Consider the following 23,244-nt stretch of genomic DNA (forward strand, 5'->3'; position numbering starts at 1 on the left):
GAAAGAATTCAGACACAAAATGTAAGAGCACATAGTGTATGAGCTTATACATATAAGGTACAAAGACAATGCCGTTAGAAGGACAATAGCTATCTTTGGGAGAGTATAGTGATGGGAAGGGAATAGATGGGGCAAGTTTGGTTGCTAGAAATAATCTTTTATTTTGTTTGGGGTTTTCATTTTTTGTTTGTTTAATCTGGATACTGGTTATGTGGTGTGTTTAGTTTTCTTTAAATGTAGTGAGCTATATACTCTTTTTAAAAAATGTTCTTGTTTTATTGAAGTATAGTTGATTTTCAATGTTAGTTTCAGGTGTACAGAAAAGTGATTCAGTTATACATACATATATATCTTCTTTTTTTCAGATTATTTTCCCTTATTAGGTTATTATAAAGTATTGAGTATAGTTCCCTGTGCTATACAGTAGGTCCTTGTTGGTTATCTATTTTATATATAGTAGTGTGCATATGTTAATCCCAAACTCCTAAATGCATTTTTTTGGTTGCACCAGGTCTTAGTTGCGGCATGCAGGCTCCTTAGTTGTGGCTTGTGGGCTCCTTAGTTGTAGCACATGGGCTCCTTAGTTGTGCCATGCGAACTCTTAGTTGCAGCATGCGGGATCTAGTTCCCTGACCAGGGATCGAACCCAGACCCCCTGCATTGAGAGCACAAGCCTTATCCACTGCGCCACCAGGGAAGTCCCTTTCCCTATATACTTTCGATATGACACTTTTCTGTATGAATATTATATTTCATTAAAAAGGAAAAATATAAAGGAGGTTGAAATACATTTTTTTTTCTAAAATTCTACTATTCTGTGAAAACTGCCTTCTTATAATAGGATACCCACCATAAGTCAGGCACTTTTAGGTGACTCAGAGACATCATTCTCAACACTGAGGAATGTGCAGTAACAGATTTCTATTGCTTTTTACATTTTTCTGCTTCCTCCTTCTGTGCTCACTCTTGTGACTGTCACTATGCGTGACTTCTAGTAGCCTTCTCACCCTTATGTCTTACTTACTCCTAATCTCGTGCAGGCTGGAAAAGAAACAGATAATCACACTGCCAGATTTTGCAGTAAAGATCTGAATGCCTGCATTCTGAAAGCTTAGGGTTGCTGGGAATCTGACCTTTAGATAAGTGAGGCAATTCTCTACCCCGTCTCAAAAAACCTTAACCTCAGAAAGGACCTCAGATTTTTACACTGGCCTTACACATAAGCAGGGATTATTTTAGCTGGATCCTCAGAAGATTTGTTTTTGTTTTTTAAGCTCTATACTTCCAAGAGCTTTCAAAAACAACGTTGTTGCCAACCCAGATATTCTCTTGCAGAACATTTGTTAACAAGACTATTTATTCTTTCCTTTTTTTTTTAAAGCTCATATGTATCTCCCTATAATTTCTGTGCAAATGAAACTCCTGAGACTTTCAATTGGACAAGCAAAATAGGTCTACACTGGTGGTTCTTAACTTCAGCTTTGTGGTGAACACCAGAGTGACCTAAGGAGATTTGTGCAAAACAGATGTCCATGCAGCATCATGGGAGGTTCTGATTCAGTCAGTCTGAACAGGCTGAGGGTTAGGTATTCTTGTACTTTAACAGGTGATGTCGACGCACAGTTAGGTTTGAGAAATATGCCTACATCTTCTATATGACAGCCCTTCCCTTCTAACACTGGGACACGGTCATCTGTGTCCCGTCCTTTCTAAGTCACATAGCTCTGGTTTCTTCAACTGTTCTTGGGCCTTGGTTTGCACATGTCTCATCACTTAGATCACTACCCTTGAACTTAACTTTCATAATGTGCTTTTTAAATGTGGCAACCGAGTGTTGAACTCCAAGCTCAGATGTGGTCTCACTAGAGTGGAATTGAACTGTTCCCTCCCTTTGTTTAGATTCTGGGCTTCTCTTGTTGCAGTCTAACAATATGTTTGCTTGAGTCAAGTTGTGCTGTTGTCTGATACTGACAGTATAGCCAGTCATAAAACCCAGGACTTTTTACCTGACTTTCCTTTCCTTCCTTTCTGCCTGTCTGCCTGCCAGCATTTCTTCTCTCCTTCATCAGTAATATTTGAGTATTACTTGGGGTTTGGCCCTGGGCATTAAGAAGGGATCAAGACAGACACAGTCCCTGCCTTGCCAGAGTCAGGATTCAGACAAAGCAGCAATTATGTCTTAGGCTAGTTCTCAGCTATGCTGTGCTGGTGTAACTGATTTATGAACACCTCGAACTTGAGCCAGAAAGGATTGAGGGCTGTTGACAGAACTCTTGAGGGAGTCTGTCATCTTGCTCACATGGAGGGCCAGAATCTCTCCTGAGTGAGTCAGGTAGGTTCTGGTATCTGTATTTAACAACACCTAGAAGGGCTCTTTAAGTCAAAACTTTATGGGACTAGCCAGAGCATTTGACAAGAATGATGGGACTGTGACTGTGTGGCAAGAACTATAAACATTTTATTACATAGTCTTATATTCTCTCATCAAGATTGCCAGGCTGGTAGAGGTAACCATCTCTATTCTGGTTCCTCTGAATTCCCTTTTCTTTTTCCCCTGATGACTATAATGAGGGGTCTGGACCATGATTGATTCAGAATACATTACTGTTCTCAGGGAGCCATTATTTTGCTTAAAGAACCCTTTTGCTGTACCCAGACTTGTACTCCTCCCAGACTCTGGTTGCCTGTTTTGCCAGGTGATAGGAGGAGCTATGGGCTGCCCCTGCTGCTGCTGCTCTTTGGTTTTCAGTTCTGAAGGCTCTGTGTGCGTGCTTTGTGTGTTTTTGCTGACCCTCTCTGAGGGTTAACTGTTCTATGTGTTCCTGCGATTGAGGGAGCATTTTAAATTCCCTCTGAATGCAAGAGCCGCTTGTTCATCAGAGTCCCAAAGCCAGATCAACCCATGGAGTCATGTCTGACATTTTCTTTGGCACCTCCTGAAACACCTCTTGGCAGCAGGAGCCCTGAAGCCTTCTCTGCCTAACCCTGGCAGCCAATGTTTGGTGTGCTACACCTCCATTATCCCTGAAACATTTCCTCTTGTTGGTTTAGGGCTAGAATTACAAGTCTGTCAAGACTATTTTGAATCTCGATTCTGTCATCCATCTCCGTTTTACGCTTCTGAAAATGTCTTAATCATGGCTCCTTCAATATTAGATAAATTTTGAACCAAAACACTGGCAGTTTCAGATAAAGAACTGAGAACAGAGCCAGACACCTCTAAGTGGATATCGATCCACTAACACGTTCTATTTTGTTATGGCCATTCAGCCAGTCCCCAGGTTTTTGTTGTTGCTTTATGTTGTGAACATTTTATATTGTGAAATGTAAAATACATACTGAAAATTACCCCAAACAAAAACATACAGCTTAATAAGTTATCACAAAGTAAACTGTATAATCTCTTCCCACATTAAGGATAGAAACTTTTCTCCCAGACGCTACCCAATTCTTATCCTCTTCTCCCTACCCCAGAGTAGTTACCATTGTCCTGATTTTTCTGGTGGGCTACCACTCCTAGGGCACTGTGCAGACAGAAGACTGAAACACACCCCCAGCCTTTCTGTAAAACATGCCTACTTACTTATCCTGGAGCTTCAGCCTGAGGGGCAGGCTTCAGGCTTGCCATATATCTAGTGGCTACAGAAATGCTCTCAGGGAATGTAGGCTGGGGATCACCATCTTTGTGCTCTCCTTCAGCCTCATTACTAATGGCCAAAAGAAGAGCTCTTTGGTACCTCCCAGAAAGGAGCTTATACATTCATTTGGAGCCCTGATTTTTACAACAGTTGCCCAGAGGATACCTTGAGATCGTCTTGTCTGGAGGCCAGCAGGGATTATGATTGTGGTCTGATAAGACTGTATATATTTGCATATATTAAAAGCTGCTGCCTGAGGCCTGATTTTCAATCTGTTTGAAACTTGGTGCAGACTGAGATCCCTCCCTTTGGAACACTGATAGGGCTTGGCACACCCTCAACAAGTGAGACCTATCAAGAAAAATATCAGCTTTTCAAACTATTCTAAAAAGTTACAGTAATCAAAACAGTATGGTGTTGGTACAAAAACAGACACAAAAATCAATAGAACAGAATAGAGAGTCAAGAAATACACCCACACTTAATAGTCAATTAATCTACTACAAAGGAGGGAAGTAATTACAGTGGAGAAAAGACAGTCTCTTTGATAAATGGTGCTAGGAAAATTGGACAGCTCCATGCAAAAGAATCAAACTGGGCTACTTTCTCACGTCATATACAAAAATAAACTCAAAGTAGATTAAAAATTTAAATGTAAAACCTGAAACCATAAAAATCCTAGAAGAAAACACAGGCAGTATGCTCTTTGACATAAATCATAGTGGATCAGTCTACTACAGCAAAGGAAACAAAAGCAGAAATAAACAAACAGGACCTAATTAAACACAAAAGTTTTTGCAGAACAAAGGAAACCATCAACAAAAGGAAAAGACAACCTACTGAATAGGAGAAAATACTTGCAAGTGATATGTCTGAAAAGGGGTTAATATTCAAAATTTATAAATAGTTCACACAACTCAATATTAAAAAAAAACCTGATTAAAAAATGGGAAGAAGACCTGAATAGACATTTTTCCAAAGAAGACATACAGATGGACAACATGCATATGAAAAGATGCTCAACATCACTAATCATCAGAGAAATGTAAATCAAAATGATCATGAGATATCATCTCACACCTGTCAGAACTGCTATCATCAAAAAGTCTACAAATAACAAATGCTGGAGAGGGTTTGGAGAAAAGGTAACCCTTGTGCACTGTTGGAGGGAATGTAAATTGGTACAGCCACTATGGAAAACAGTATGGAGGTTCTTAAAAAAACTAACAATAGAACTACCATATGATCCAGCAATTCCACTTCTGGGTATTTAACCAGAGAAAACAAAAACACTAATTTGAAAAGATAGGTGCACATAGTTCATTGCAGCATTATTTACAATGGCCAATATATGGAAACAACCTAAGTATCCACTGACAGATAAATGGATAAAGAAGGGGCAGTAAATGTACAGTCAAATACTACTCAGCCATAAAAATGAATGAAACCTTGCCATTTAAGACAACATGAATAGACCTTGGAGGTATTATGTTAAGTGAAATAAGTCAGACAGAGAAAGACAAATATTGTACGATTTCACTTATATGTGGAATCTAAAAAACAAAACAAATGAGCAGATGAAACAATCAAACAAAACAAAACTTATAGAGAACAGAATGGTGGTTGCCGGAGGGGAGGGGAGTTGAAGGTTGATCAAAATGGGTGAAGGGGGTTATGTGGTGCAAACTTCCAATTATAAAATGAACTTTTATAATTTTACAGTCTCTGTAAAAGTTCATTCATGTAGTTTGTAAGACACACATACATTTTCTGTATGGCCGACAAGTTTTATCCCATAGTAGAATGGCAGCCTCTCCTACTCACGTGTAGAACACAGAGCTTCACGCAGCTTCGGGGGTGTAATGTATAGTGTGGTGACTATATTTAATAATATTGTAGTGTATATTTGAAAGTAGCCAAGAGAGTATATCTTAAAAATTCTTATCGAAAGAAAAAAAATTGTAACTTTCTATGGTGACTGATGGTAACTAGACTTACTGTGGTGATCATTTCCCAGTGTACACAAATATCAAATCATTATGTTGGACACCTGAAATTTATATAATGCTATATGCTAATTATACCTCAATTAAAAACAAATAAATAAGTAAATAAATAAATAAGTTCTTAAATGGCTAAAAAATAGATTTTATTCCATGTTCTTCACATTTATAGAATTTCTATTAAGTGATCAGCTGTCAATTGAATTTTCCCTCTTTAAAAGTTTTTGGTTGGTTTTGCTACTTTTAAGGCTTTATCACTGCTTTTGGTTTTTAGCAGCTTTGTTTTGATCTGTAGATGTAGATTTCTTAAAAGTTTATCTTGCTTTGAAGTTTAACAGATTTCTTAATGTATCCCATCAATTTTGGGAAGTTAATATTCATTATTTCTTGAATTGTTGCTTCTATCCTATTTTCTCTCTTCTCTCTTGTGGGACTTTAATACACATACATTACATCCTCTCACTATATCTCTATGTCTCATACTCACTACAGGTATCACTGCTTTTCAAAAGTTTGTTTTTCACCACTTTGCTTTTGGGAAAGTTCTACATTAGTACCTGTTTTCGTTAACCAAAAGGAACCTGAAGAGGATTTTCGATTTTACAAAAAAAGTTAATTGCTTCTTCACTTTACACCATTTTTGGCATATGAAAGTTTTAGTAGGAATGCTCTACTTTCAGATACCAGGGGGATCTTGTATTCTGTTTTCCATACTTTTACCACCATATGCTTCATTCTAGATTTTTTCTCTTTAATTTCCAGTTCACTAATTCTACAGCTGAGTGTAATCTATTATTAACCCCGTTTATTTAGACCTTTTTCGTTATTATATTTCTCAGTGTTACAATTATAATCAGGTTTTCTTTTATAGTTTCCAATCTCTGTTGAAATTTTAATTTGTCTTTTATATTTCTTTTTTTTTTTTTTTTTTTTTTTCTTTTTCAGTACGCGGGCCTCTCACTGTTGTGGCCTCTCCTGTTGCGGAGCACAGGCTCCAGATGCGCAGGCTCAGCGGCCATGGCTCACGGGCCCAGCCACTCCGCGGCATGTGGGATCTTCCCAGACCGGGGCACAAACCCGTATCCCCTGCATCGGCAGGCGGATTCTCAACCACTGTGCCACCAGGGAAGCCCTATATTTCTTAATACAGTAAGAATAATTGTTTTAGAGTCTGTATCTGATGGCTTCATTATCTGAAGCCCCTGTAGTTCTGCTTCTGTTTGTTGTTTCTATTGGTGTCTACTCATGTTGACTTGTCTCCTTTTATACCTGGTTACTTTGATTTGTTGCTTTTCATTTTACTAGTAAAAATTGTTTGTAGAAATAATTTGAGGCCTGAATGACATATTACATCTTGCTAGGTCTCTCTGATTCCATCAATCAAATTTCAGGCTTTGAGGTGATTCAGAACTGTACTGTGGTCCTCAGTGTGATCTGTCTACTTGCAGTTTATCATTATTCCTAGAGTCTCACCAATCATGGTTCCATCTATATGCAAAAGACTTTCATCAAGGCTCCCACATGTGAGAATTCTAATTCCTATCTCAGTAGCTTAGTGAGACATTCAAAAGCACCATTAAGTCTTTTTTTCCCCAGCTTTAACAGATAGTTGACATACTGTGTATGTTTAAGACATACAATGATTACCAACATAGCATTAGCTACCACCTCCATCCAGTCACATAGTCATCATTTTTTTTTGTGGTGAGAACATTCAAGATCTACTTAGCAATTTTCAAGTATGTAACACAGTATTTATTAATTATAATCACCATCCTGTACACCAGATCCTTAGAACTTATTCATCTTATAACTGGAAGTTTATACTCCTGGTGAACATCTCCTCTATTCCCCCATTTCCCAGTCCCTGGTAACCACCATTCTAGTCTCTGTTTCTACTGAGCTTGGTTTTTTTAGATTCAAATGTAAGTGATATCATACGGTATTTGTCATTCTCTGACTTATTTCATTTAGCTTAATATCCTCAAGGTCCATCCACGTTGTCACAAATGGACCAGTAATTCTTTTAGGCTCTCATCTACTCCCACTAAATCAGCAAGTGTTCTTAGGAGAAAAACAACCCCCAAATTCTGGTTTCACTTCCATGGGCATCAGTTTTCTGCCAGATCTTATCCCAGTAATTCTTTTCTATTTTGTTAATGCTCAGTGTTATCAAAGAGATTTAAAAAATATGTTGTTCAGCTTTGCAAATAGTCTTTAGCAGGAGTGCTGGTTGAATTACCTACTCTATTATTACCAGAAATAGAAGTCTTCCAATTTACATGGTTTCCCTTATCCATAGTTATAGTCATCCACAGGTATCCTTGGAGACTGGTTCCAGGACCCCTCATAGATACCAAAATCTGAATCTGCTCAAGTTCCTTATATATACTGAGTACCGCACAAGGAGCTTATGAAAATAAAAGAGATGCAGCAACTGAAGGCACTTTGAACATTGTAAACCTGTGTACAACATAAGCCAATATTTTATAAGAGTGAACAAAGATATAATAGAACTCTTTTAATAGGACATTTTCACTCATATTTAAATGTTATCAGCAGCTTCTGTGAAATGGTTTAGTATTATTTCTTCGATTCTCAGAGCATATGTTTCTAAGGCTGCTCCATTCTTATTCTAAAACAAAGTAAAACAAAGAGAAATTCTTGTTGTCCACATTCAACTCTTTAGGAAATACATCAGTGGATACATATCACCTTTAGTTTAGTATTCTATTTTATACCAAACCAAGAAAACAATACAGAACAAACAAGCACACTCTCAGTTCCTCTCCATTTCCAGGTTTGTCTAATAGACTTCAAGTTAAACAGTACAGATTCAGTCATGATTAGCCATCCAAAATGAGTCTTATGTCTTTGGCATTTTTATGTGACTGAACTATAAACTTTTGTCATTTTAATTTAATATTTTGATTAGAAAATTACTTCATTTTCCCTACAGTATTTTAATGTTATACTTGTGAGTTTATTCATATGAATATCATTTTTTCTGTTAGTCTGTTCATACAAATATTATTTTTCTCTGTATACTTTTTGTTGATGAGAAAATAATATTTAATAGAAAGATTTGATAAGAAAATAGTTATATGCAGTTGAAATAGAACACGGCAAACTGTGATTTTATGTAATGATGTCAATGATGATGATAATGATGGCCATAGTAAAATTAAAATGGAGAGATAGCAAGTAAAACACATCAAAGTTTATATTGCTTTTTTTTTTTTTTTTTTTTTTTTTGCGGTACACGGGCCTCTCACTGCTGTGGCCTCTCCCGTTGTGGAGCACAGGCTCCAGACGCGCAGGCTCAGCGGCCATGGCTCACGGGCCCAGCCGCTCCGCGGCATGTGGGATCTTTCCCAGACCGGGACACGAACCCGTATCCCCTGCATTGGCAGGCGGACTCTCAACCACTGCGCCACCAGGGAAGCCCTATACTGCTTTTATCAGCAATAGAAAGTCATTGCTGATTTTATAGAAGTATCACTTGTGGGGTCAATCAAAGGTGTGTGAGAAATTTGGAACCAGTTCTTTTGAAGGAGACATACAGTTTTTTTTTTTGAGTTTTTTTAAAGGGGATCCTCATAGTAGTTTCAGAATATCACTGTTTTTTGCAAATAAAAGTTCTATGTGTGTGTATTTATATTTATATTAATATATTTCCCCCAAATCTCCTCATTGCAACAGCCAAGGCTGTCATTTTGGTTCAAGTATTTTTTTTCAACTATTTCTTTGCCAGTTTTCCTCCTGAAAAATTTATTTGGAAAAAAAACCCCCACAATAACAGATGGATTTTGAGTAATCAAATTTCCTACTTAATGTCTATAGTGGCTTCTTATCATGGAATAGAATTATTCCAACATCTACAGTATTTGGCAAAGCTTTTGTCCAACATGTTTAGGGAAACTTGCCCAAGACTTGCAATCATAGTACTATTTTAGTTCTCTATTGAAATTCTTGGTTAACTTATCAAATAGAAGTGTGAACATGGCTTTGGTTTAGTAGAAAAACAAACTCTTGTCAAGATTAATTCTAAAGAGCACTCCTGCTGAAGTAGTTTGTATTTGATCCCATATAGAGGTCCTTAACATGAGCAGTCGTTACAGAAGAGTCTGGCATTTCATGTAAAATTCAAGTGATCATTAATAATTATTGATATCAGAAAGGAGAGGGAATCTATCTTACTTTTTTTTTTGCAGTACACGGGCCTCTCACTGCTGTGGCCTCTCCCGCTGCGGAGCACAGACTCCGGACGCGCAGGCTCAGCTGCCATGGCTCACGGGCCCAGCCGCTCCGCGGCACGTGGGATCCTCCCGGTCCGGGGCACGAACCCGTGTCCCCTGCATGGGCAGGCGGACTCTCAACCACTGCGCCACCAGGGAAGCCCTATCTTACTTTTTAAAACTTATCTTTCTGATTAGAAAGGGACTCCATCAACATTAAGAGGTGAGTATTCACTGGGAAAAGATGAGATATGCAGCCAAATCTTTGAGATCCAGATTCTGGTTTCCATTCTGTCATGTTCATATTCCATAGTTTGGGACACACAATAAGTCTTTAAGCATTTATTTCCTTATCAGTAAACCAAGAAGGTTAAATTATTTAGACTTTAAGGCAGCTGAATTACTTCTCATTAGAAAGAGAGACAAGATATTAGGAAAGGTATAAAGGCATATCAAAGCCTTTCCTCTCATTAGTGTTGAGCAGTTGAAGTACCCTCTCTTTGTTGGCTGTGTAAACCAGCAATCTAAAAGGCTTTTGATGACAAAAATGGCTGAAAGCCACAAGTTTGTGGAGCCAAATATGCCCTTAGAAGAAAAATGTGACTTTTTCAGTTAGGAGAAATGGGTTAAGTTGAAAAGGAATATGCTAAACAAGAATTTTAAATATTAAGCATTGGCACAAGTTCAAAATCTTTAAGAATTAGAGAGAAAGGCATTTCCTTTGAAATTTTCTCTACAGCCATTTGTGTTTTAAATATAATACTGTGCAATACTGAATAATATTTAAGTTTAACTGATATTATAAGGAATTTTATTTTTATTTTTATTTTTATTTATTTATTTATTTTTTTGCGGTAGGCGGGCCTCCCACTGTTATGGCCTCTCCCGTTGCGGAGCACAGGCTCCGGACGCGCAGGCTCAGCGGCCATGGCTCACGGGCCCAGCAGCTCCGCGGCATGTGGGATTTTCCCGGACTGGGGCACGAACCCGTATCCCCTGCATTGGCAGGCGGACTCTCAACCACTGCGCCACCAGGGAAGCCCCGGAATTTTATTTTTGTAAGGATCTTGTTTTACTTCTCGCCTTCCTTTTACCAACCAAATTTCTTGAAAGTGCTGCCTATACCTATCGTTGCTGTTTCCTCACCTCCTACACCTTGTCCCCTGTCATTGAGTTTTTACTACCACTACTTCAACTGAGCCTGCAGTCATAGTGTGATTTGACTTCTCTGCATCACTGGACGCTCTCTCCTTGAAATGCTCCCATCTCTTAGCTTCCATGGTCCCACCCTCTTCACCTCCTCAGATTTTTCTTCCACTTTTCTGATGTCCTTTTTAGCCTTTTTTTTTTTTTAAAAGAAAAACAGTTTATTAATGTGTGTGGTGCACATCACACTAGGGAAAACTAAACCAGAAATAACTCAGAATGGCACTCAGAATTCCAGCTTTTATAGCATCTTCAACAAAGGACTACAAAGTTGTAGAGAAATGACAGGACAAAGGAGATCAGTTCTAGGCTTCCAAAGTAGGTAAATGATGGGACAGTAAATATATAGGAGGAATCTAATGGAATAAGGTTTGTTTGCAGATTCCTCTGGTGCTACTTCTGGGCTGATAAGAATGTCTTCTTTTCTCCTGTCCAGGGAAGGTACCTTTTCACATGGGAGTTTATCTTCATTTGGGGGCAACCTATTGCTGCAGACGTACGGTTTGGCTTTCCAAAGTCTCTTCAGAAAGTCTTCCCTCTTTATCACACAGTGTCGGGATAACTCCATTTACTTCCAAGGGTATGTGTTGATGATTCCCAATTCTACAACCTTTCACATAGCCACCTCCTGAATTTGAGATCATTTTATCCAACAGTCTCTGGATATTTCCACTTGGATTTCCAACAGTACTTGAACTGCAACATTCCCACAATAGAATTCATCAACTTTCTCCCCTATCTGGGTCATCTTCCCGTGAGCCAGCCAGGAACTCGGGTTGGATACTTAGGTTTCAAACCCACCACAGTTATTCTTCACCAAAGGAATAGACAATTCTACATATTTGATATATACTTCTAAAAATCATTTACTCCTTTCTGTTATCATTGCCATCATTGCCTCCATCATCTCTCACTTCGACTGCTGTAACTGTTTCCTGACTAACTGACCTACCACTGTTTTGTTCTCTTTATTCCAGTCATTGTGAAATGCTTAAAATACAAAAAAAAAAAAAAAAAAGTTATTTTCTTTCCTGAAACTCTTCAGTGCCTTGCATTGCTCTTAGAATAATGTCCGAATTCACTAAAAAGTTGAATAAGTTCCTGAATGATCCACTTTTCCACTTTGGATCCTCCTTTCTAGCCTCATCACTCACCACTTTCCCCTCCCCTGTGCTTATGCTCACCACCCTGAATGTCTCTCATTTCCTGGATACTGTTACTCCCCTTAGGCTCAGCACATTTAACAGAATGGTTTCTCTTCCTAGAACTGCCATTTCATCCCCCAGCCTCTTTTGTTTGGCAGTTACAGAGTCTTCATGTCTCAAATCGGCAGCTCTTCCTTGGGGAAGCCTTCCCGGATGCCCCACCTGCCACACCTGGTTAAGGTGTTCTGGTATGTATCTGCACAGATACTTATACTTTCCTTTCCTACCAATGGTGCATACTCTCCACAAGAAGGACATTAATCTCATTTAGCCTCTCTTTTCACACCCAGCAGGAGGCCTGACACACAGTAGGTACTCAACAACTATACATGTTTTGCTTTTATCTCATTTTGTTTTATTTTAAATAAACAATGCTTTTGCATAAAAACCTGATGGAAGCTACACTGCTCACCGGGGGTCACTGACCCTAAATTGTAAGATCTGGTTTGTTGGAGACATGGAAACAATCCTTTGAAGGTTGGAACATACAAATATAGATATAACTGTTAATAGACAGGGGCCATTCAGCCTGGGCAAGGCCTAAACTGGGGTCACATAGAACACGGCAAACTGTGATTTTATGTAATGATGTCAATGATGATGATAATGATGGACATAGTAAAATAAATGTCATCATAGCACCAAACCCCAGACACAAGCTATTATTTCAAACCTGGCAATCAGCAACAATCAGAATACATGATTTTCAGAATGTAATACTCATACCATGAGACTCATTACCCTAATCAAATCACGAATATTCAGAACATTTAAAAAATCAAGTTTGTGCATTCCTTTAAGCACATTCAACTGCTGATTCCCCTCTGTGCTGCTTGTTTTGGTGGCCAGCAGCTAAGAGCAGAAATGAAAGGAAATGAAATTCATAACTTCTAACCTTGCTTAAGTTTGTTGTAAAATCGTTTACTATTTTTAGGGGCTTCCCTAGTGGCGCAGTGGTTGAGAGTCCGCCTGCTGGTGCGGGGGACGCGGGTTTGTGCCCCGGTCTGGGAGGATCCCACATGCCGCGGAGCGGCTAGGCACGTGAGCCGTGGCCGCTGAGCCTGAGCGTCTGGAGCCTGTGCTCTGCAATGGGAGAGGCCACAACGGTGAGAGGCCCGCATACCGCAAAAAAAAAAAAAAAAAAATCGTTTACTATTTTTAAAACGACTAGGTTGGGGTGGGCAAATGAGTAAATGAGTTTGGGTGACATTCTGTGGAATTCAATTATTCTCTTCTTGTCCCCCATAAGGATGACTAATCATAATTAAGTTATAAGTTAAATTTGCCTTTGTGTACAGGCAGCCCTGACACACAAAACCAAATATAAATACACCATATAAGGGTTTTTCCTATGAAATCCAGCATCTTCTCTGAAAAATAAAACATAAATTTTTGCTATCTGTCACATTCATTTTTACAATGGAGATTTGTAAACATCTTACAGCATGCTTACATGAGGATTTTGCCATTATGAATACCAGATGGAACACTGTCTTGCTATGTGAAAGAAAATATATAGGCAAGTCCATCCCAGAAGAGCATAATCTGGTTCCTTAAGGATGCCTGCACAGGGAGTAGTCCAAATATTATATAATATTAGCAGATTAGCTCATTACAAATGAAACTCTTTTGATTCAATGTGTGCATCAAAATCTTGATGAGACTGATCTGAGCCGCATCAGCTTGAAATCAGGATCAAGTCCTTGCTTTACATTTTTTGCCTAAATTCTAGTACACAGATGCTTCAACAAAACTCATGGAATAGGTAAACCATTGCAATATGAGCTGAAGTGTTTCCAGGCATATTTTTTTCCTGGGAAATTAGTGTTAAATTATTCACACACGACTTCTTAGAGAAGCCACTTGGTGTGTATGTCTCCCCTCCTCCACAGCATCCTTATCCTGACTCCATAACAAGATGAGTCAAAAATTAAAAATAAATGCAGCCCTAAAAATGCTTTAGAGCTTGGCTCCCAATTTTTCATTTCTGCAACTTAGAATTGAGTATGGATGAGGTTTTGGGTTTTGAACTTCCAAGAGAGAATTAGCTAACTACCTGTTATTTTAAAGCATCAGTAAAAAGTATATATAAGAATGTATATCCTTATTAAAAAACAACTTTCAATCTTGATTCTCTTTGGGGCATGTCTAACGTCCTTTCCATCCCTGCTCACATGCTGAGCACCATAAGCCACAGAGGTTACAGGGGTTGTGGGCTTTTGTTTTTTATGTAATCGTTTCTAAGTACAATAATGACCTGCCAATGCATTGTATATCTCCGGGTGTTACGGCTAGGGAAAGGGAGGTCCTACCTATGGCTGTAGTCATTCCTGCTCCATCTTGAAACAACTTTTGTCTCTTTCTTATCCTAAAGCAACTCCATGCAGAGTTCTAAGGATCTTTGTCATCTTTCAAAAGACCCCTGATTACATTCATTATTGAGTTAACATGTAAGACGGAAAATTGATTTCTTAGAGATAGCATTAAATAAGATTTCTTAGAGATTGTAGTTTAATTATCTTCCCCTATAACACTACTATCATCTAACTTCATTACAATAACCAAAAAAGTGCATCATATGTGTCCCAGGTAGAAAAGTCATCTCTCGTAGTCCAAATGCTGGACCATGCCTTTATATTTTTATGTTAGAATTCTTGTTCTGTCAGCTACTCTCAGAATTAATGGGATGCTAAGAAGATTCCAGGAAATCTGATATTTTGAAGCAATACTTTAGTTAAAATGTGGCATTAAATATTCATTTTCTTAGCAATTTGTAACCATTTATCTTACTGATTAAGACATTTCAGATCATCTGAATATTTATTTTTAAAATGTTCCTTGTAACAGGGAATGGTGTGTGCTTTTCAGAGATGGGGTAGGTACCTTGGGACAGAGTTAGGAGGAAGACTTTTTTTTTCTTCTTAAGAATAGCCACGTTAATTGACACAGTGTAGAACTTCCAGGGAGATACAATGGATTTTATAGTAGTTGAAGAGCTCAATTAATCATTCAGCTCAATACTTTCCCTTAACACAGATAAAATGCACTTATTACCACATTACAAATAACTCAATTGAGACCCAGTTTAGTGACTTCCCCCAGGTCATGCAGCTAACTGTGAGAGGAAAAGAATTACAACTCATGCCACCTGCCTGCGTTCCCATGAAAGAGCTTCTCCTGCCCTAACACACTGCCTCGTTGTGTAATGGTGAAAGACACATGCCAGTGTCATGAATTTGGAGATGCTCTTCTTGTTGACTCGTCTCGGAGAGTATTAACAACATGGTTCATGCATAGTTCATCCCTCACCTGGATTTCCAACACAGTTTCTCTCTGAGACTCCAGAGTCCCCAGTTCTAGTTGCAGCCTCTCCAGATGTTTTGTCCCCCAAGTGGAATTCACACTCGGGGTCACTCCTCCTTTCTGTTCAAGATCAGTGGCAGTGTCAAGAGGAAGACTTTCTACAGAACTTTTGTACATCTGATATTTGAACAATGTGCATATTACCGACTTAGAAATATTAATAGTTTTTAAAAATGCAACACAGTTTCTTTGATACAAGTTACAAATGTGTTCTGATGGCTCAGTCACTTTCTGAGGGGAGGCGGTCATTGCTAGTCAAAAGTTGCTAGGAATTCAGATCCATTTCCCCTCTCTTATAGGCTTATAAATAAAGACCATAAAAGTGGTTCATGTGGCATCACAATTAAAGATGTTTGCTTCAGATTAAAATTTGTAGTTTGATTGGGAGATGAAAATTACTCTAGGACCTTGAATTTAGAATCCCAGGAAGTTGTGGGGATTACTGTGCATAATCCATGAGAGAGAGAGAAAAGGATTGCGGTCCTTCTCCAGGACACATTCCTGTGTGCTTTCCCAGCTGCTGGCCTCTCACACGTGGTCTGCATTATCACTCCAGGGGCTGTAAGCCATAAAGAATAGTAACATATACAGGAAATGGTTGTAAAGAGATAAGAAAAAGTGGCTTAACAAAAGAAAATTGAAGACCCCTGTTCATCATTATCATTTAGGGAAGGAAAGAGGAAAGAAACATGGAACATGGCTTCTACAAGAGAGGCTTACCAAATGCTGACTAAAAATTCCTTTGTGTCTTTAGTGAACACTACTAAAGAAGATGTTTGTGAACTCCTGGACCCTTCATAAGGTAATTATCATATGCAAGTTTGGATGGGTAATATACATGACCTTTCCACGTGGACTGTAGGCTTTTGGAGAGGAAGTACAATGACTTTTGTCTGACAGGCGTGGTTTAAGGGGTTAAGAGCATGTACCTGGATCAAATCCTGGCTCCATCACTTACTAGGTGTATGACCTTGGACAAGGTAGGTAACCTCTTGGAGCATCAGCATCTTCCTCTGTAAAGTGGGATGATAATAGTATGTACTCAGAGAGTAGTTTTGAGCATTAAATAAAATAATATTTGTAGAGTAGTAGGAAGAGTGACGGGCACATAGTAAGTGTTATGTCAGTGTTTGTTAAAGAAAAATACATGTGAGTAAAAGAGTAGTAGTGTGCTTAAGTAAACTCAACTCAATTAATTAATGTCCAGTTGCCTCTGAAAGCATTAGTTGAAGCCTTAGGACTCGGAATGTTCATTATTATCATCTACTCTCTTGTCCAACTCTGCTCCTACCAGTCCAATTCTTTGCTTATCAAGATTTGGTTGTGCTTATTCCCAGATCGATTTATGATAGTAATTTTGGCATTTTTAATTAAACAATTGAATTTATGAGTAAACATCTCAAAAATGCATTCAAAAGAGAGAGTTTTTGTGTGAGAATTAGGTTGAAGGCTTTGGAGAAACTTGATAAAGAGAGGTTGTTGTAAAAAAAATGCTCTTGGGTTTGGTGTTTATGAAGCAACTGAACAGATTGAGAAAAAAAATCATAGAAATCTGGAATGAGTTTATGCTGAAAATTGTTTTTCAAATGTCCTTAAGTTCTGGCTCCACTTAATAGAAACTGAAAGTGGAAACTGTAGACAATGTACTGTGGGTGTGGTTTGTGCAAGAAAGACAACATAGGATTCCCAAGAAAAGAACCCAGACTCAATAGCAAAGCTTGATTCCAGCAAAAAAAAATTTGTTGAATTCATGTGAGTTTATATATTTTAAGCTAAGAGAAAACATACTTAGTTATTATGGATCGCTGTTTGACAATTCTCTGAATAAATAACATTTTCAATGCCAGGTGAGGATTTCTACCACAGTTAAGACTATTGGGTTTTAGAACACTTGGCCTGGGTTTGAATCCAGTTTCTGCCACTTACTAGTTACGGGAACTTGGGGAAATAATTTGCTTAACTTTTTTCGGAGTCAGTTTCCCCACCTCCAACATTGAAGGGTCAACAGTGCCTGTGAGGTTTGGAGGAGGATTCAGTGTAATACTACATGGAAAGGAAGTCCTCAGCGTAGTGCACAGCACATGGTAAACAATGACCACTACTATTATGCTTTCCTGCTCTCCATTCATCACCTAATTTAGTACCTTACACACAGTTTTTACAGAAGAAATGTTTATTATTATTATTATTTATTTTTTTGTGGTACATGGGCCACATGTACCACATTTTGTGGTACATGGACTCTCCCATTGCGGAGCACAGGCTCTGGACGCGCAGGCTCAGCGGCCATGGCTCACGGGCCCAGCCGCTCCGCGGCATGTGGGATCTTCCCGGACCGGGGCACGAACCCATGTCCCCTGCATCGGCAGGCGGACTCTCAACCACTGCGCCACCAGGGAAGCCCTTACTATTATTTTTTTAAGTAAGGATGATGATTAAATCATTCAACAAATAATTATTGAGCATACTATTTGTGAGACACTAAAATATGATGCTGAGAACACAGGCCTGAATTAAGGTTTAGTTCTCTGCCCCCTTTGAGAAGCTGTTTCATTATCCAGAAGTTGCCTTAGAAATTGCAATGAACCTAACCATTATTGATTTTGTCTTGTAGCCAAACACTAAAAAGAAAAAGAAAATTTTCATATTGATGATGATGGGTCAGGATCTAGTTATTAGTGTTTTGGGAAATATCCATTCATCCTTTTATTCAATAAACATTCATTTGTCAGGGCATATCCTGGAGGAGGAAAACAAGTCATGCTGGGTGATAAAAACATACAAAATAATATAAAAATGAAATACATTTTAGGAGAGCACAGAGGAGAGAAATGACAGCAAATCCCTGAAAAGATGCATCATGTTTCTAAATGCTTCTACCTACTTTACCCACACATAAATCCAGAGAACCTGCCCATAAAATCAGACATGTCAAGTAGGATAAGCTCCTAAAATTGATGAAAATATGTGTTGTAGGTATGAGCATGGATTTTGAGTAAGACCAAGATTGGAATCCTAACTTTGCCACTTATTATCTGTTTGACACTGGGAACATAACTAAACCTATTTAAGTGTTAATTTTCTCACCTGTATGATAGGGTGAAGACTAACTACCCCCTAAGGGTGGTTGAGAGGATTCCAGGAGAAAATATACTTAAGCTGTCTGGAGCAGTGCCTGGCACAGTATCACTTCAGAAGGCGGCTGTGATTATGACATGTAGGAATCAACACCATCCTCAGGTGCAGGGCAGAGTGCCCAAAAGTGTCCCCCAGATCACAGGCAGCACACATGCTTCTTGAAACCCTTGACATAGACTTCCATGGTATTTGTGGCTTGGCTCGGTGTATGCTCCTATGTTGACCCACTGAGTCAGCCTCCTAAAGGGCAGCTGTTCTTTTATCTGTTCTACGTTTTAGTCAAGAGCATGTCTGTACAGTGCTCAAGAGCTGAACTCACTCAAAGACATCCACCCTAAAGAAAGTCTCTTGATGTTTTTATTTGTTTATTTGTTCATTGGATTTGTTCTATTTGAGGGACGCAATGGGGCTCCTGATGCTTGACTGCAAGTTTCTTTAGACTTTGTTTCTATTGCTCTCCAAAACATACCCAATTTTACACAGACATTTTCATAATATAGTAATTAACCACAATATTTGATCATCTTAAAAGTGTTTGGGGTTAAATTCTTTCTCTGTGGATTAGTAATATATTTCAGCCTCAACTCTAGATACCTTGTTCTACCAACAGAGTTGATGTCCAGTAAGTATTGATTGATTGATTGATTTTGTTGAGTGATTGAACTCCAAGGCCTCATACAGTATCCTTATGCACAGCTGTGTAAACTCTGTTGAATGAAACTGAAGCTTGTCACATCCCCAGAGTAATAAGGAATGAGTTAGCCAAGTACCTCTTCTCTGACATGTCGTCTATCAAACAGCCTTAATATCTTAATATCTGGCATAAAAGCAGCTTCAAGAGAATAAAAGAAAATCACTTACTCAAAGAGTTAAACAAATAATAGTAAAAGTATCAAAATGTATGTGTCTATTGATAGGGGAAAAGAGAGAGAGAGGAGATCACTTTCAAACTGCAAGTGAAAATTAAACACAATTTTGTGAAGTTCCCATTGTTTAGGTTTCATCAGTGTAAAATTCCGAATCAACATGCTAGGAGGCTGATGGACCTAAATTAGATCCCTAGATATGCTCCTGAGTTTAACAAGTGACCTTATACTGTTAGACAGATGTGCTGGCAGAAGGAGGAATTGCTCCACAGCAGCTAGTGTGGGGCAACTTTAACCACCTTTGCTCCAATCCATCACAACAGATTCATAAAGGGAGAAAAACTGAAAACTGCATCTCATCATATTAATCTGTTTGGCATGGTCCAAAAATAATTTTGAAGAAATTAGCTTGCATTTTAGGGTTCTCAGAAAATCCGTTGGTTTTCATTTCTGATTTGGAGATGATTACATAGATAAATGGATCGATTGACTTTCCCCACCCTTCTCCATCCTAAGCACTTTCCAATTTAGGTCTAAACTCATTCCTTGTACCTACCTCTGACAGAAAGAAGCCGAAATGGCATTCTATGTACACTCTCTTGCCTATATCCAAACGAGATGAAGTGACAGAAGAAGGTACACACCTACACTCATTGTGGGGCTTGCTGAAGTGCTATTTCCTGTAGAGATATTTGCAGGGGGCGGGGGGTGGTTCCCAAAAGGCTCTTATCATCTCTGTCCAATTTTCTAACTTTCCCACTGCTTCCTTCAATTAGTGCCCAGCCAAATCCTTCAATCTGCTTTGTCTCTTATCTAGAGGAAGAAAGTAATTTGTACAGGAAAGGAAAGGGGATAGAGACAGAAAAGAGAGAAGCTATGTCCTACAGCTTCCAAATGCCACATTTTCACAGAAGTTGTCCAGGACCAAGAAAAGGTCCTACTGACATCAATGAAGAGAGGAACCCCCTTCTTTGTGATTGCTAAGGACCTTTGGCCATGCTTTACAGAAATCACACCCTGGTTAATTTTGCGTGGCTTGGAATGTGACGTAGAGGAGGAACACACATTTGAGTTTAGAAAGAACTCCTCCTTCTACCCCCTTGAGCTCAACTCAGCACAAAGGAAGAAGGTGACATTCTGGACTTCAATTTGACTCTGGAGCCTGTGTTCCCCCTCATCTTACAAGCAATTAATTCACAGTGAACTCGACCCCCATGACCCTCAGGGAAGCACAGAGTTATTTCCCGGTTCATCCATTTCTATCTCCTTGTCCTGCAGTCAGTGGGGGAGCAGATCTGAGAGTGAGTAATCCAAAGACTTGAGTGGGAAAATATTTCAGCTCTAAAACAAAGGTTTGAAGATTTGTAGTACTTGTCTTCAGTGGATGGTGACTGAAGTAAGTACGTACACAACGGAAGTGAAGGAGATTCTTCCTTGAAACACACACACACACACACACACCAGTGAAGTGGAGCATCTAGCCCTTGTCCCTATTCCCCTCTGAATTTCTAACTTTCTTACATGCTTTCCTTCCTAACCATGTGTTACTTTTCACAGACTCTTATTTGAGTTTTCTTGATGAACTAGACATTCTAAAAACATCTAGCTGACAGCTTCTGCATGCTGTAGCTAAAGAAACTATTGTCATGAGAATAAAATAAAAAATATGCTAAGGCATCACTGTTTTGTATGGAAATTGACATACATATCTTTAATATTTTGAGGATAACTAATTAATTATTACAGGATAATTTAAGCAACAGAAAAATGAAAGGTCTGATTTCAGATGTACGATCTTATTATACTCTTAAATATTCTCACATACTTTACAACATGTGTCTTGGTTTTGGGTTAGGAAATTGTTTGCCATGCTCAGAGCTTCTATTTCCTATATAAGGGACATTAAGACATATTGTTTACAGACTTAAATCCTCATAAATTAAACGTGTGTTTTTATGGGCAACCTGAAGCAGTAAGGAACACGAAAGATGCTGATTAGTATCTGGGACTCTGCATTTGACATTGCTCTACCCAGAGTCCCCATGCCTCTCCATCTCAAGTTTCAAAGACTCTTCCTCCAGCCAATTCAAGAACTACCTAAACTAACAATAAATAAGGCACTAATTTTGAAATATGCCTTTAAGGTGCAGCTCTGCTACCACAAGTTGGGTGATATTGAATCACCACTTAACCCTGCTGGTCCTCAGTTATTATATCTGCAAAGTGAAAGTGTTGAAATATGTGATTTTTCAGGAACTGTCCAAGCTCTACCATTCTGCTTGTCATACGGGTGTTTCAGCTACTTATGGTTGTCTGTTCCCATTACCTTTTTGTAAGAATTTTATACTTAGGAACAAATTTTACATAGGCCTGACTAATCATAACTGGAAAAGAGTTCTGTAAAACATGGGTATAGACTAAGCACATTATTCAAATAAGAGTTTTGCCAAGAAAATTAAGGCTTCCATTACAAGAACTTTTACACTGATCTTAGAGAAAACTCAGTGAGGGCCAGATACCCTCATTGTATTGATCCAGACCAAATTTCGGTGTCTCTACTTCTTTTCAAAAAGATGCAGAAACACTTTACATAGCCCTTACATTGGCAAATGCATCATTACTTTACATAGCCCTGACACTGGATCCTTTTCTCTAATTGTTTTTGCTAATACTACCAAAGTAACAAAGTTTGCTTTTAGAATTCCTCCCATTTCTAACACCAGTAATCCTATGGATCTGCAAAGGGTCACTGAAACTTCAAAACCACAGTCACACTGAGACAATCTCTTGCTAAATTATTTTGTCAAAATGAAAACCATCAGGACACGCACTGGGACACATTTGGTCCTTGTGACTATTTGAATGCATGCTCTTGGCAATAGGGAACAACTCTTCTTCAGTGGTGACTGGCTATTGCTTGCATACATATAATGCAAATACATCATCAGTACTTTATTACTGGTCTCAGAAGAAAGACTTTTCCTTTTTTTCTAAGTCAAACAGTAAGACATATGTGCCATATTAAAATTTAAATAGAGTGGTAGCTGATGGAATATTAGCCTAGGAGTATGTATTTGGAAGTGAAAGATCTTGATGCATCAAAGTCAGCCCCAAGAGTAGTGACTCCAGGGCTTAGTGTTCTTTTCAGAGTACAGCAGTAGATGTTCACTCTACATTTCTAATTACTTAAGTCAGGCTCTCCCAGTCCAATGAGGGGAATATTGTCAAGGAGCAGAGAAACAGCAAAGACAACCAGGCATGCGTTAGAAAATCATCACATCCTTGAGCTGAGCTCAATTCCTCTTAGGTCTGTGTTATGTGGCTCTGTGCAGAGGGAAATAAATGTGGGTATACATATACAAATGTCTCAAATGTGTTATTCTTTTACACATTTGTAAGAGCTCTTTACTTAAGAACAACTTTGCTGGCACATTACAGTCCAAAGGGAATGTGGCTATCTATAAAATCTGTCACATTAAATCCTGGGAACTAGAAGATATGTTTGGTAATTTCCTGGAATGACTTTTCAAAAAAACCTTCCCAAGGAATTAAACTTCCCAAAGGTGATCCTCTTCCTCCCATGTCGG

The sequence above is a fragment of the Mesoplodon bidens genome (genome assembly GCF_964165515.1).
Source record: "Mesoplodon bidens genome assembly, chromosome: 8".
NCBI lineage: Eukaryota > Metazoa > Chordata > Mammalia > Artiodactyla > Ziphiidae > Mesoplodon > Mesoplodon bidens.